The sequence below is a fragment of the Macaca mulatta genome, chromosome 6 (assembly GCF_049350105.2).
Source record: "Macaca mulatta isolate MMU2019108-1 chromosome 6, T2T-MMU8v2.0, whole genome shotgun sequence".
Lineage (NCBI taxonomy): Eukaryota > Metazoa > Chordata > Mammalia > Primates > Cercopithecidae > Macaca > Macaca mulatta.
The window spans coordinates 102,435,298-102,448,876 of record NC_133411.1 but is presented as its reverse complement, the minus strand read 5'-3'; the positions used below and the strand labels follow the sequence as shown (position 1 = coordinate 102,448,876).

The window sequence follows — 13,579 nt, the reverse complement described above, 5'->3', positions numbered from 1 at the left end:
ACCCGCTTCAGGTACATTCATGTGTACCCTGCCCTCCTCTAGCCAAGGGCTGGAGATCTGACCCAAGCTAGGCCATGCAGACTCCTCTCCCTGGAATATGACCTTTGAGCAGAGGGACAGGGCTAACTGGCCCTGAAGTGACCATTCGGCAGTCCCTGCTTCCCAGCCTCCCAGTGGCCTTTACTTCCTAGTCTAAGTCTCTTTCCTTGCGTTTCTTTTGGTTAAGTTTCCCCACTTCCAATAAATTATTTCTCTGATCCAATTAGCCAGAAGTGGATTCTGGTGCTTGCAAGCAACAAATGATAACTGATAGAATCAGTGAATTGAAGATTAAAATACGATCTGATTTATCCAAAAGCCTAACAAGAAGGAGTAACTCTGGATATCTCCTATCTATTCCCCAGGCTCCTTTTATCTCTACTAACCCACTCCACAATCTAGGTAAGCAATCTGAAGAATCCCAATCTCTCTTTGAATATTTATCCTGTTCCTAAAATAACGCAGTTTCCCACATTCATCCTCCTGGCCAGCCCCAACATACCTTGCCTACTAAAGGAACCCACAGGTTTCAAGATCCCTGCCGTGTTCAGCCCTAATCTTCCTTTTTTTCTTGTAAACACCCACCTACTCTGCCATAACAATATTGGAACTTTTTTATTATTATTATTATAAGATTTCCAAGTCAGCCATATGTCATTAGCCCACTCCTGATCAGTTGTTTTACCTCTGGTTCACCAGCAATCATAGGAAGCCTAATTATAATGTTTTATTTAACACTTGTATAGTTCTTACTATGCACCAGGCATTGTTCTAAGTGCTTTACACATTTTAACTCATTTAATCCTTATTTTTAAACACCCCTGCAATAGAAACATAAGGCAACATCTTTAGTAGCTTGCCAAAAGTCTTGTAAACAGCAGAATCAGGATTCAAATGCAAGTAGTCTGGCTCCAAGTCTGTGCTCCGAACCACCACACCATGGTATTGAGATGATGGGTTTATTGCATGGCCAATTAAAGGGAAGGGCTAATCGTATTTTCATCTGCAGCAGCTGACAGGGCACACTGACAGGGAAATGAGATTAGTCCCTACATGTCAAAAATCTAAAAACATCAAGTCAATTTATGGTGCCCTCCAGACCTCCTACTTTCTTAAACACCATGGAAACAAGCCAAAACAATTCTACAGTAGTTTCCATTTACATTGAGAAAATTCTAATGCCCTGGTGGTAGGTGCCTTTCTTCTTTAATTGGCCTAAAATAGACATGTTAATTTTCTAGAAAGTTTGAAATGCAAATCTAGCAGTAAACTTTTACTCCGTGTTTTAGCCCAGTGCGTCACCACTTCTGGGAAAGGGAGGGAGGATGTTGCTGCCTCATGGCTGACTTGCTAACTTCTCTCTCTTTGGTTCAAGACAACAGATGAAGTGATAAAACCCTGACTATGGGTATGGATGATACACTGAGGCCAGGTGGTCAGATCCCTCCGGAACACAAGGTCCCTCCTCTCTCTAGGATTATTAAACCATCATAAACCCTGCTTCAGAGTATTTTTATTCTCTTTTTGGTATCTCAAATGGCATTTAAAGTTTATTGTAGTCATAACAGTCTTGCTGCATTATATGAACATTTTTACTTCCCTTGAATCTTTACAAGTTTTCTGGAAGAGCATATAAAGCAATAATTTGCATATTGAGTATTTCAATTTACCTGTTTAAACCTAACTTCAATAACTTCTCCCACTGAGTGCTACAATCTAAACAGATGGCTCTTGATTTCATGAAAGCCAAATACCCTACACTATGGAGAACACTGAGTGAAATAACGGCACATAGACAAAGTATTGACACCAATTGTTTCTAAATATTTCTAATTTAATGTTTCTACAATCAGGGTGAATTTTAATGTTTCTAAAATTAGGGCGAATACCTGAAAGCTAACAGTGGGTATTTCTAGGGAGTGAAATTCTAATTTCTTTCTTGCCTTTTTCTGATTTTAATTTTTTTCTACAAAGAGCATGTATTTCTTTTTCAAAAAGCTCTTTCTCCCTCCTGAGAATATATTTCTTTTATAAATAATCCAGGCAGAATTACAAAGAAGATTTGTCCATACCTTTATTATACTTGTGGGATCATGATCATACTGGACTAGGTACTTAAAAAAAAATGTATAACTAATAATAAAAGTAAAATGAGTAGAGAACACTCTGCTTTTCATTTTGGAAGCAGTAAAGCAAGATACGTGTATAAATTTACTAAAATAAGTAAAAATGAATTTTCCTTCTTATTCCATAGTTTAGACAGTAAGAGAAAAATCTTCATTTTCACCCGGGAAGGCAGTCTGGTGTCAGAGGACCTAGAATGTGAATTAATGAGAGATCTGCCTTCTGCTGCTCATGAATGGGTTATGTGAGTTCCTTGTGCCCTGCTTTTCCTCAGCTGCAAAATGGAGATAATCATGCCTAGTCCATAGGGCTGTGAAAGCATAAGTTGTAGCACACAACAGCCAACGAATAAATGTCCATTTACTCATTTAAAAAGCTTACTGCAGGCCTCCTCTGTGTCAGCACTTGCAAGGTAAAGGAACAAATAAAAAAGAAAATAAGGGTGGGGCGCGGTGGCTCACGCCTGTAATCCCAGCACTTTGGGAGGCCAAGGCGGGTGGATCATGAGGTCAAGAGTTTGAGACCAGCCTGACCAACATGGTGAAACCCCATCTCTACTAAAGACACAAAAATTAGCCAGGCATGGTGGCGTGTGCCTGTAGTTCCAGCTACTTGGGAGGCTGAGGCAGGAGAATTGCTTGAACCCAGGAGGTGGAGGTTGCAGTGAGGCAATCACGCCACTGCACTCCAGTCTGGGTGACAGAGCGAGACTCTGCTTCAAAAAATAAATAAATAAATAAAGACTTTGTGCCTTTCCTCAAAGAGCTTGCAATCCAGAGACTCAGACAAGAAATCATTTACAATAGAGAAGTTTTAGAAGGGCTAGACATCTTTACTTAAATTTTTAAGAATTCTAACAAGGTATCTTAACTTTAACGATGGAGTTCCGTTTCTCCAGGCTGTAGAAAGAGTTCAGTTTCTCCAGGCTGTAGAGACTTCATCTGCTGATCTGGGATCCCTCCACCTCTCTGAAGCAGGCTGGGAGTGGGTGAGCATCTGTTTATTTGCTGAGCTGTCCTCCATCTGGTCTTCAGTAGTCAGTCTCTGCAGGTCACTGCTGATTCTGTTCATGTTCCCTATCAAAAGTACACTGGGGCCCAGCTCTCTGTTAACAAACTCCCTTGCCCCTTTAAGGTACATGGGATCATTCTGTTCTCTCACACCACACTGGGCCTCAGGAAACTCAGCAAGATTATCCTCTTCCCTTTCCCACTTCCGTGCTCCTCCTGACCACAGGAATATCATTCTCTGATCCCATGCCATGCTGAGCTCTATGGGACTTCACAAGCTCCCTCAGGTCTGTCCACCTGGATGCCCTGTGCAGCCATTTCTACTCTGGGCTCTTACCTCCCTGGGCCCTACACAGGAAAGAAAACCTGGATTCCCTCTGTGCTCAGATTCCACATACCTCTTGGCAAGCTCTGTCACTCTCCTTCTCCCTGTGCTGAGTTTGGGGAAAGCACAGGGCAGAGAGTCTCACTCCTTTGTCAGGGATCCACAGTGTCAGCTCAACCTTTGCTTACTTCTGTCTGAAGAACCTTCTGTCCTCTGGAGCATGGAACCTTTACTGGGGGTGGTTTATCCCAGTCATCATTTTATCTAGGCGCATAGGCCTTTTGATTCCCTACAGGACCCAGACTTTTGAAACTTACAATCCAAGAAAAGAAAGTGCCATCTCTTCTTTGTGCATCAAAAATACAATACCAAAGCTGATAACATAGAGAAGTTATCAGTTAAGGCTTCAGACTCTTATCCTACCATAATGCAGGGGCTAAGAGAGCTCAAGGAGAAATTGTGCCTAGCTCAGCTGGGACACTTGGGGAAGGCTTTAAAGAGAGGGCCCACCCAGAGCTGAGTCTCCTAGGGTGAATCAGAGCTCAGCTCAACAACCTGACAAGGGGGAAGGTCATTCCACACAGAGGGAACAACATGTGCAAAGTCACAGTTAGATGAGTCAGGATTTAAACTTATCCCCCACAATTGTCTAAGCCACATAAATCATATCTCATTTTGAGAATGGAATAAGCACAGACATAGTTGTTGGAACTGGAAGATACCTTAGGGATCATCTAATCTAATCCCTGCATGTAACAGATAAGGACACTGAGGTCCAAAATGATGACCTTTAATCTAATGTTCAAAAACAAATAAGACTAAATTCAGACTTTCACTTTTATACCTATGGTCAGGAAGTTTACTCTCAGTTTGCCCTGCCAAGCCATCCCCTTCGAGCCAAAATGAGCATGAATTATATCAGTACTTGTAATAAGCGTAGTAGTGAGATCTTTGTCAAGGTTCAAGAAGAAAAAGTTATCGTGCAATGATAGCATTAATATTTTTAAAAGAGAAAGTCCTGTTTTCCAGGAAAGTATCCTAGTAAGATAATTTATGCAGAATGTATTACATGTGGATATCAGAATGATGTACTTCTGTTAGGTCCTTTAATGCCCATAACATCTCTTCAAGGTATATACTATTATTTATACCCATTTTGCAGATGAGAAAACTGAGGTACAGAAAGTTAAGTAACCTGTCCTAGGTTATATGGCTAATAAGTGGTAGGCTGGTAGTAGACAGTCAAACCCAAAATAATCATGCTTTTAACCACTACAAGATCATATTTCTCTTCATGCTGTTATTTAACCTATAGATATACAGCAAATACACTTACAAAACCACAAAAATGCACAAATATGTATATATAAGGCTTTTCATGCAGTGGGGTTTGCTTTTTAAAGGACTAGAAATAACCTAAATACCTATTATTAGAGGACTACTTTAATAAATTAAGTCATATCCTCATGATAGGGCCATTTAAAAGAATAGGATAAAGCTATTTGTGCTGATATAGAACAATTTCTAAGAAACAAAACATGGTTAAGTTAAAAATAATAATAACCAAGATGTATATAGTATGTACCTAATTGAGTTTTCTTAAAGGTTGCTATATAAACAATATTGAAGTTTGATTATGTAGAGAATGTTTCTGGAAGTCATTAGTAGTGGCTGCCTCTGAAGGGAGACAGCGAGAACTAGGGATGTGACATGAGAAGGAAATTCATTTTTCATTGTATACCTTTTTGTAATTTACACTTTTTACCATGTAAAAATAAGAGTTATTCAGACTTTACAAACTACATGTTTTAAATTATCAACTAATACATTTTTTTTAATCCTAAGATATCTCTTCAACCTTAAGAATTAGTGCAAAACATACTTAAAAGTGTTTGCAAACACACAAGTTATCACGTATTTATTTACCTATAAGATAGCTCTTTAAAAAGACTAGCCTTCCTAACCCTTGCCAGGATATTGAATCATTCCTGACTCACAAGAGAAAATAGTCAAATGAGTAACAAGCCTGATGCCATTTGATAAGTGGGAGCTCGGGACAAGGAGTGTGGGTAGGGAGTGAAATGAAGGGGGCCCAGGGGAAAGTACCAAAGAGGTAGGTCCCAGTACTGCTAAGATCCCTGCAGTACTGGGACCTTCCTCTTTGGTAAATGTGCGAGTTGTAAGACATAAAGAACAGCCTTCCTATCATTTAAATAGGTTTGTTTTGTTTTGTTTTGTTTTTTTAACTTTAAGTGCAGGGGTACATATACAGGTTTCTTCATAGGTAAACTTGTATCATGGGGTTTTGTTGTACAGATTATTTCATCACCCAGGTATTAAGTCTAGAACCCATTAATTATTTTTCCTGATCCTTTCCTGCCTCCCACCCAGCACCCTCCAAAAGGCCCCAGTATGTATTGTTGCCCTCTATGTGTCCATATGTTCTCATCATTTTGCTCCCATTTATAAGTGAGAACATGCAATACTTGGTTTTCTGCTCCTGTGTGAGTTTGCTAAGGATAATGGTTTCCAGCTCCATCCATGTCACTGTGAAATACATTCTTAAATCTCAACACACACCACATGCCATCATCAATACCCACACGACAAATTATGCTTAGTGATTGATTTAACTTGACATTAAGTGCTCTAACTACTTTCTTTCCACTTGTTCTTTCTTGGTTTGTTTCATTGTGTTCTATACCTATTAATTCAATGTGTAAAAGCTTGATCAACATGGTGAAATCCCATCTCTACTAAAAGTATGAAAAAATTAGCCAGGCGTGGTGGCGCATGTCTGTAATCCCAGCCACTTGGGAGGTTGAGGCAGGATAATTGTTTGAACCTGGGAGGTGGAGGTTGCAGTGAGCCGAGATTGCACCATTGCACTCCACGCTGGGCAACAAGAGTGAAACTACATCTCAAAAAAAAAAAAAAAAAAAGGCTTGATCAGATGTTCGTGAAAATTTACCCCTGTCTTTAAGAATCACCAAGTTCCCCTTAATTAGGAGGCTGTGTACTCGGGTAAACTGAAGTGGCCTGAGGGAGAAGGGGAGTGTTAAGGACTAAATGTTTGTGTCCCTCCCAAAATTCATATGTTGAAGCCCCAGTGCCATGGTGTCTAGAGATGGGGCCTCTGGAAGGTAATTCAGTTTAGATAAGGGCATGAGGGTTGGGCTGTCATGATGGAATTAGTACCTTTATAATAAGAGACAAGGGAGCCTGTGGTCTCTCTCTCCCTCTGCCATGTGAGGGCACAGCAAGAAGAAGGATAATTTCTTTATTATACAAATTTAATAGTTACATCAGCTAAATGTAAAATGTAGTGAGATGGTTTCATATAAATCTCACCTGAGAAAAAAACGTTCTAATGTTCCTGTTCTGAAGATTACTTTGGCATAGGTAGTCCAGTTATCCAGTAGTCAAAGTGTACTGTTCCTTACAGAAATGATAAAACAGATTAAACAAGTTAGTTCATCTTATGTTGAGGCTGGATACTTTATAAAGAAAAGAGGTTTATTTGGCTTACGGTTCTGCAGGCTGTACAGGAAGCATAGCACCAGCATCTGCTTCTGATGAGGGCATCAGGCTGCTTCCACTCATGGTGGAAGGAGAAGAGAAGCCAGTGTGTGCAGTATCACATGGCAAGAGAGGAAGCATGAAAGGGAGAAGGAAGGTGTCAGACCCTTTAACAACCAGTTCTTTCAGGAACTAATAGAGGGAGAACTCACAAACTCCCTCCCCACATCAGGAAGGGCACTAATCTATTCATGAGGGATCCGCCCCCACGACCCAAGCGCCCCCACAATTTCAACATGAAGTTTGGGTGTATCAGAGATCCAAATGACAGCACAGAATTCACATGCAAATAAATACAACCAGCACAAACAATAAAACAAAATCCACAAAGAAAAACGTGTATCCCCCTAATAATCAAAGAAACACAATTAAAGCAAATAAATGGTAATACCAAATATACATAAAATTGCAGAGAACGTTATACAGTCATACCATATATACTTTAGAAAGCATATGTCAATAAATAGCAGGAACCATAAAGATGTTCGTAATCTTAACCATTATAACTTTTCTGAGAATTTATTGATGAAAAAGTAATTCGACTGAATAATAAAATAAAAAGTTATATATGTTAAGATGTCAATACAATGTTATTTATGATATACATTTATATTTTTATAATATACTTTAATAAGTTGAAGGCTAAGTTGCCAGTAGCAGTCAGCAAATTGGGATAGATACTATGAAATATTAATCAGTCATTTAAAGAAGCAATTGTTAATAAGACTAAAAACATGGATAATTTTAATGTCAAGACAATGTTACATAAAAAAGCATAATATAAAATATTTTGATTATAAATACTATAAAATCTATATGCATGAAAAGATTAGAAACTATTATGCAAAAATATATATCATATTGAGAAGATACAATTATTAATTAATTTTTAAATGTTTGCTTATATTATTGACATTTATTAAAAATCATGGGAATTTAGGACTCAAAGCTTTGTAAATATAATCTAAATACAAGGAGAAAAAAATGAACAACTTCACAAAATACAACCAATTTCAATCATTGAGCTTGATGGTTATTACTTTCCTTTTGTTTGTTTCCAAAAATTCACTGAATATTCTTATGACACAAATTCTTATGACACGGCAAAAGTTTTCAACTACAGAGACTAACTTCCTAAAACCCTGCCCTAAATGCTATAGCTACTAATTACTCAACTCCAGCAGCCCATTATGGTAAGGATGGCTCCAAAGTTGTTTTCCTCACTGAAATATCTGCTTTAAGCATCGTTTTTTATTTACACACAGAGGGATTTGGGAGCCCAGGCCCAGAACCCAAGCCCCTTAGGGTTATGAAGAAGTACCTCTTAGTTCAGAAGGAAGATTATAAATTCCAACTGGTCTACTCCTTTTCGATATTTGCTTTTGTTGCCTAGAGGAAAGAAGAGGAATGTGTGTTTTCACTTAATATTTATGACTTTTCATCATATGTTGTTTAGAGCAATATGTTTAGAATAGGGGTACTAAAAAACACTGAAGATAGACTTCCTTGGTTTTCAAATAGAATGCAGATAATCCCACAAAATATTATTTGACCTTTTCCTCTACACTTTTATTCTCAGGCTCAGAGTCCAAAATTGTGGTTTCCAACCCTGAAAAAATAATCCCAGAACAGCTGGCCCATAGTGAAACCAGACCATCCTGACCTAGGGAGTGGTTGCCCAGGAAGAAAAAGAGGTATCAAGCAGACCGTGGACATTCACTCTAGAGCTGAAACATGAGCATGATGCCCAGACAATGTTCGCTTCTCCAAAGGCAAGAAGGCACAGACACCAATTAGAGAAATAAGATGAAGTTCTAGTTCCCCTTAGACTGTTTTCAACACAGATGCTTAAACCGAGCGGATTTAATGTGACAAACTCCCAAGGGAAAAAATTATTTTATTTAAATTTTGGTTTGCAAGGAAATGAGACAGTGTTTCATTCACCTTAAAGGGATCATTTAACCCATGAAATAAACATGCAGGCACATGCCCAGGGAATAAAGCAATCTGGCAGTAAGCTTAAAAACAGTACTTCCAAAAAGCATTACCTCTCTGCCTCTTTCCTCCACATGGCTCCAAATCTTCCCCTTTTGCTCAGTGAAACTCAATACTTTGAAAACTCTATTTCTTCTTTTCCATATTTTTCTTTAGTTTGAGATGAATGAGAATGGCTTTTATTCTCTTGGCTTGGTAAATTAGTTGGCAGTTTGTGGAAGTAGAACAAAAGCTGAACTAGAAATCTGAAAAACTGGTTTCAAGTCCCTACTTAGTCACAAATTAACTACATAATTATTGACAAGCCAGTTACCTCTCTAGACATCTATTTCCTCATCTGTAAGACAAGAGGGGTGATCGCTAGGATACCATGAAAGCTCAAAATGTCTGTAACTAATAGGAAAACATATAGATGATGCCAAGAAACCCTAGTGGGAGGGTGTATATCTTTAAAAGCAGATGAAAAGTATTATAGAGCTGGTAAAGCCTTACATTTCATCTTTACCTGGCTTGATTTCTCAGAACTGAATCATTTCATGGGATGCAATTCTCTGAGAACTAAGAGACATATAGATCAAAACAAAGCTCTAAAAATAAAAGACGAACCTATATTAGAAGAGGTGACTGTGAGCCAAGGAACAAATTCCGGCAGCAGGAATTTCAAACATTCTTTAAGACCAAAGCAAACAAGTAGGAAGGAAAAATTTAGATGCCCATTTTAGTGCAGCTTTTCTTCCTGACAGACCACTTCCTGGGGATATGCTTTCATTTCACCAGCTCTGCAGCCTAAAGAAAAAGGTATCCTGGGCCAATTAATTTTCTAAGTCTCCTCTGGTTTATTCACCATGTAAGAGCTAAATCATGATTAAGTTAGGAATGAGGAATATGCAAACAAGACACAGAAAAGTAAGAATAAGTATAACCCATAAATAATTCCAAAATCACACACTATGAAATAGTTTCAATCTCTTCCTTATTCACCAAACTTTTCCTATCTAGAGATGATAGCAAGTCACTAAATTTTCTGGTTTAACCTTTGTCCTTCTTTCTTCCCCATCTCAGAGCCAAGGTACTGCAAGGTAAAATATGCCGTCTCATTCGTCATTTTGTATAGTAGTCAGATTCCTTTGTGGGAAGCAATGGAAACTACCCATCTGTACCAGCCAGCCCAGGCTGCCATCACAAAATACCAAAGACTGGGTGCCTTAAACAACAGCAATTTATTTTCTCATTGGCTGGAAGTCTGAGATAAGGGTACCAGCATAATTGGTTTCTGGTGAGGGCTCTCTTCAGCTTGTAGTGGCCACCTTCTCACTGTGTCTTTACATGGCAGAGAGAAACCAACAAGTTTTCAGGTGTCTCTTCTTGTAAGGGCACTAATTCCATTATGAAGGTCCAAACCTCGTGACCTCATCTAAACCTAATTACCTCCCAAGGTCCCTAACTCCAAATACCACCACACTAGGGGGTTAGAGCTTCAACATACGTATTTTGAAGGAACACTATCCAGTCCATAGCATCAGTTAACCTACAAAAGAAATGGGCTTGTTAAAGGATATTGAATCACTTACAGAAACAAAGAGAAGTCTAGAGAAGCAATAGGGAAGTTCAGGGAGTCGAGGTAGCAGGTGCCAACAGGTAGCTCTTTCATGGTGTTCACTAGAAAGAATTAGTTCCAGTAAAATTTTCAGTCTGAGAGTCTCTCGATGTAAAATTCAAACAACTCTCAGGGAATGTGATTAGCCTAGCCTGGGTCATGCAGCCAGGAACCTTGATGAATAGTTTCAGGGCACACCATAGAATGGGGGCAGGGGTGGGAGGATGATGGGCGAATACTACTCTAAAGAAGAGAGATACGAATACAAGGTGGCCAAAAACCAATAAACACCCAGTGTTCTCTATCAAGCAAGAACTTTAGAACGGGGTCCTCAACCTCTGGGCAAAGAACCAGTAGTGGTCCATGGCCTGTTAGGAACCGAAGGTGAGCAGTAGGCATTTTATATATATATGTAAGGTGAGCAGAATGAGCACTACCTCCTGAGCTCCGCCTCCTGTCAGATCAGTGGCAGCATTAGATTCTCACAGGAGGAGAAACCCTATTGTGAACTGTGCAGGCGAGGGATCTAGGTTGTGGGCTCCTTATGAGAATCTAACTAATGCCTGATGACCTGAAGTGGAACAGTTTCATTCCGAAGCTGTCCCCACCCCCACTGCCATCCATCTGTGGAAAAACTGTCTTCCAGGAAACTGGTCTTTGGTGCCAAAAAGGTTGGGGACTGTTGCTGTAGAAGACAGATCTTCTAAAGTTGGGTTTCAATGCCAACTCAGTCACTCATTAGCTGGTCTTTTGGGCAAATGTATCAGACTTTCTGATTATTTTCTATTTGCAAATGTTATTGCATTTTCAAATAGAAAAAGTGATATCAACCTAATAACAATCCTATGTTGACTAAATAAGTTACAGAGCACCTACTGTATCCTAAGTGCTCAATACAAGTCAGTCACCTCTCTTCTCCCTCTTAAACATGCCACAACAGCTACTGATTCACCATATAAGTCTATACACACAGAATTTTCTTTAAAAATATGAAATAAAACACAACTTGTATTTTGTGTACATATCATACTGTTACCAGTGTTGTATATGTAAAGCAATTATCTGGCATCAAAGGGATAACAGACTTTGAGTCAGACTTAAATGAAAAACTTTTGGTAAGTGCTACTGGACTAAGATAGGAAAGTCAAGTTTTAACATTAGAGGCCTGTGGAATAAACAATCTCAACGACAATACTGCTCATCATTTCTGAGAGCCACAAATAAGCCCTCTGTTTGCTAAACACAAGTGGTCATGTTCCCATGAAGCCCTCTTGCCACAGGGCTTGAATTTGGGATTTTGACTAGAATCTCTTGTCTTTGAACCTGTTGAAATTATATGTGTGCACACACACAGGTTGAAAACCACTGCCTTAGCCAAAGAGAGCAGATAAAGCCCTATAAACCACTCTAAACCAAGAGCCACTCTCAACATTCTCTTTCCTTTGAGATTGACTCACTATCCCTCATCCTACAGTGTGTCCTACTTAACACCCACAACAAAAGTAGCAGCAAATGCATAACACATCAGAAAGTACACAGCTATGCCAGGGATATTGCTGATCTTGTCAAATTATTTTAACAGTGAACCTTTTTTTCTATGGAAATTCTCCCTGAAACTCAATATGTAAAACAGATTTTAAAGAGACAAATGGGTTTCATGGGCAGTTTACATCTTAGTTGATTTAAGGAAAATGCTTCTCATTTTTTGCAGATATGCTGAAGCACCTGTAAGAGCTCCTAGAGTCACTTGGAAGACCATTTAAGTCGTGAAGACACTGGTGAGTAGCTCTCCTGCAAATTCATGTTCTCCAACCACAACAGCTGCTAACCTTTGGCTGGCTTCCTTCCTCCTCCCCACAGTGGCTGTTTCAAAATTGTTTGTTCAAGTCCTACCTGTTCTTCAACCCCTTACTCCCTGAAGAGTATATGGACTCCACAACCACGAGGGTCAGGCCTTAACAACATAATTACCAAGGCTTCTTTCCTCCCTCCTCAAGCTATAATGGTCTATACCCCACCCATTCATAGCTCCTTTTCTATTGTTTTAGTGTTTTCCCAACACCAGGCATTCAAATATTACCTTCATGACTTTTGCCACATCTGTAGTATTATATTTTTTATCAATTTAAGTTTTCTTTTCTAATCAATGTTAGTTTTCTTTATATCAATTTAATTTGCAATAAAACCTTTCATTGGAAAATTTTAAACATATATAAAACTAGAGAGTAATATAAATTATGTACCCACATACCAGTCAGCATCAACAATGACCCATGACCAGCTTCAACTTATAAACAATCGTATCTTCATTTAGACCCACTCACTTGCCCCACTTCCAAATATTTTGAATCAAGTCCCAGTCATAGCATTGCATCAATAAATATTTCATTATGTATCTCTGAAAGATAATGGCTTTTTAAACCATTCTTTAAAAAAAAACTTGCAGATAAGGAAAAAGGAAAGAAACAAAAGTAAGGACCATAATCCCCAGAGTAAAACAGCATCCAAAGTGAGAGGAAAAACCAGAAAGGTGAGAGACAGGCAAAGAAAAGTAGGTCTAGGCTGGTCAGGAAAGTCTCCAAAGATTGAGAACAATAGGCCTGGTGCCAGGAAAACTTTGGGTACAGGTGAGGGCTGGTCCATGAAGCACTGGTAGGCCTTTGGGGAAAATGGCAGTGCCATTGGTGGGTGGGAAGGATGCCTAGGAATAGGGATGGAAAAAAGGGAAGCAGAGGAACTGATTCAGGCCTGGGGACTGATATAGGAGTGCTAGACAAATGATTCTACAATCAGAAAAATACCAAAAAGAACTGAAAGGGACTGGAGACAGAGAGAAGGTAATGGTGGTGGTAACTAGGAGAATGATGTGGCTGGGAAAGCATAGAGCTGGGACCTGAGACTCAAATGGGG

General features: G+C 39.2%; 1 long non-coding RNA gene and 1 other non-coding gene across 4 annotated transcripts in view; both read right to left on the bottom strand.

Moving 5' to 3' along the window:
* The window catches only part of LOC114678858 (uncharacterized), a 242,552-nt gene that overhangs the window by 121,757 nt on the left and 107,216 nt on the right, over positions 1-13,579 (bottom strand). Inside the window, exons 3-6 of one of the 3 annotated variants that reach the window (XR_013418430.1) lie at positions 7,028-8,466; positions 6,850-6,936; positions 3,572-3,730; positions 2,975-3,239 (exon numbers count right to left, since the gene is read on the bottom strand). This is a non-coding gene — a long non-coding RNA (uncharacterized LOC114678858). Of the gene's footprint in view, positions 1-2,974; positions 3,731-6,849; positions 6,937-7,027; positions 8,467-13,579 lie in introns of those variants that run through there. The other 2 variants (XR_003730449.2, XR_013418429.1) reach the window with 2 other exon arrangements.
* On the bottom strand, positions 5,603-5,677 carry MIR583 (microRNA mir-583). Its single transcript, NR_032628.1, has one exon. It is a non-coding gene; the product is annotated as a microRNA mir-583 (primary transcript).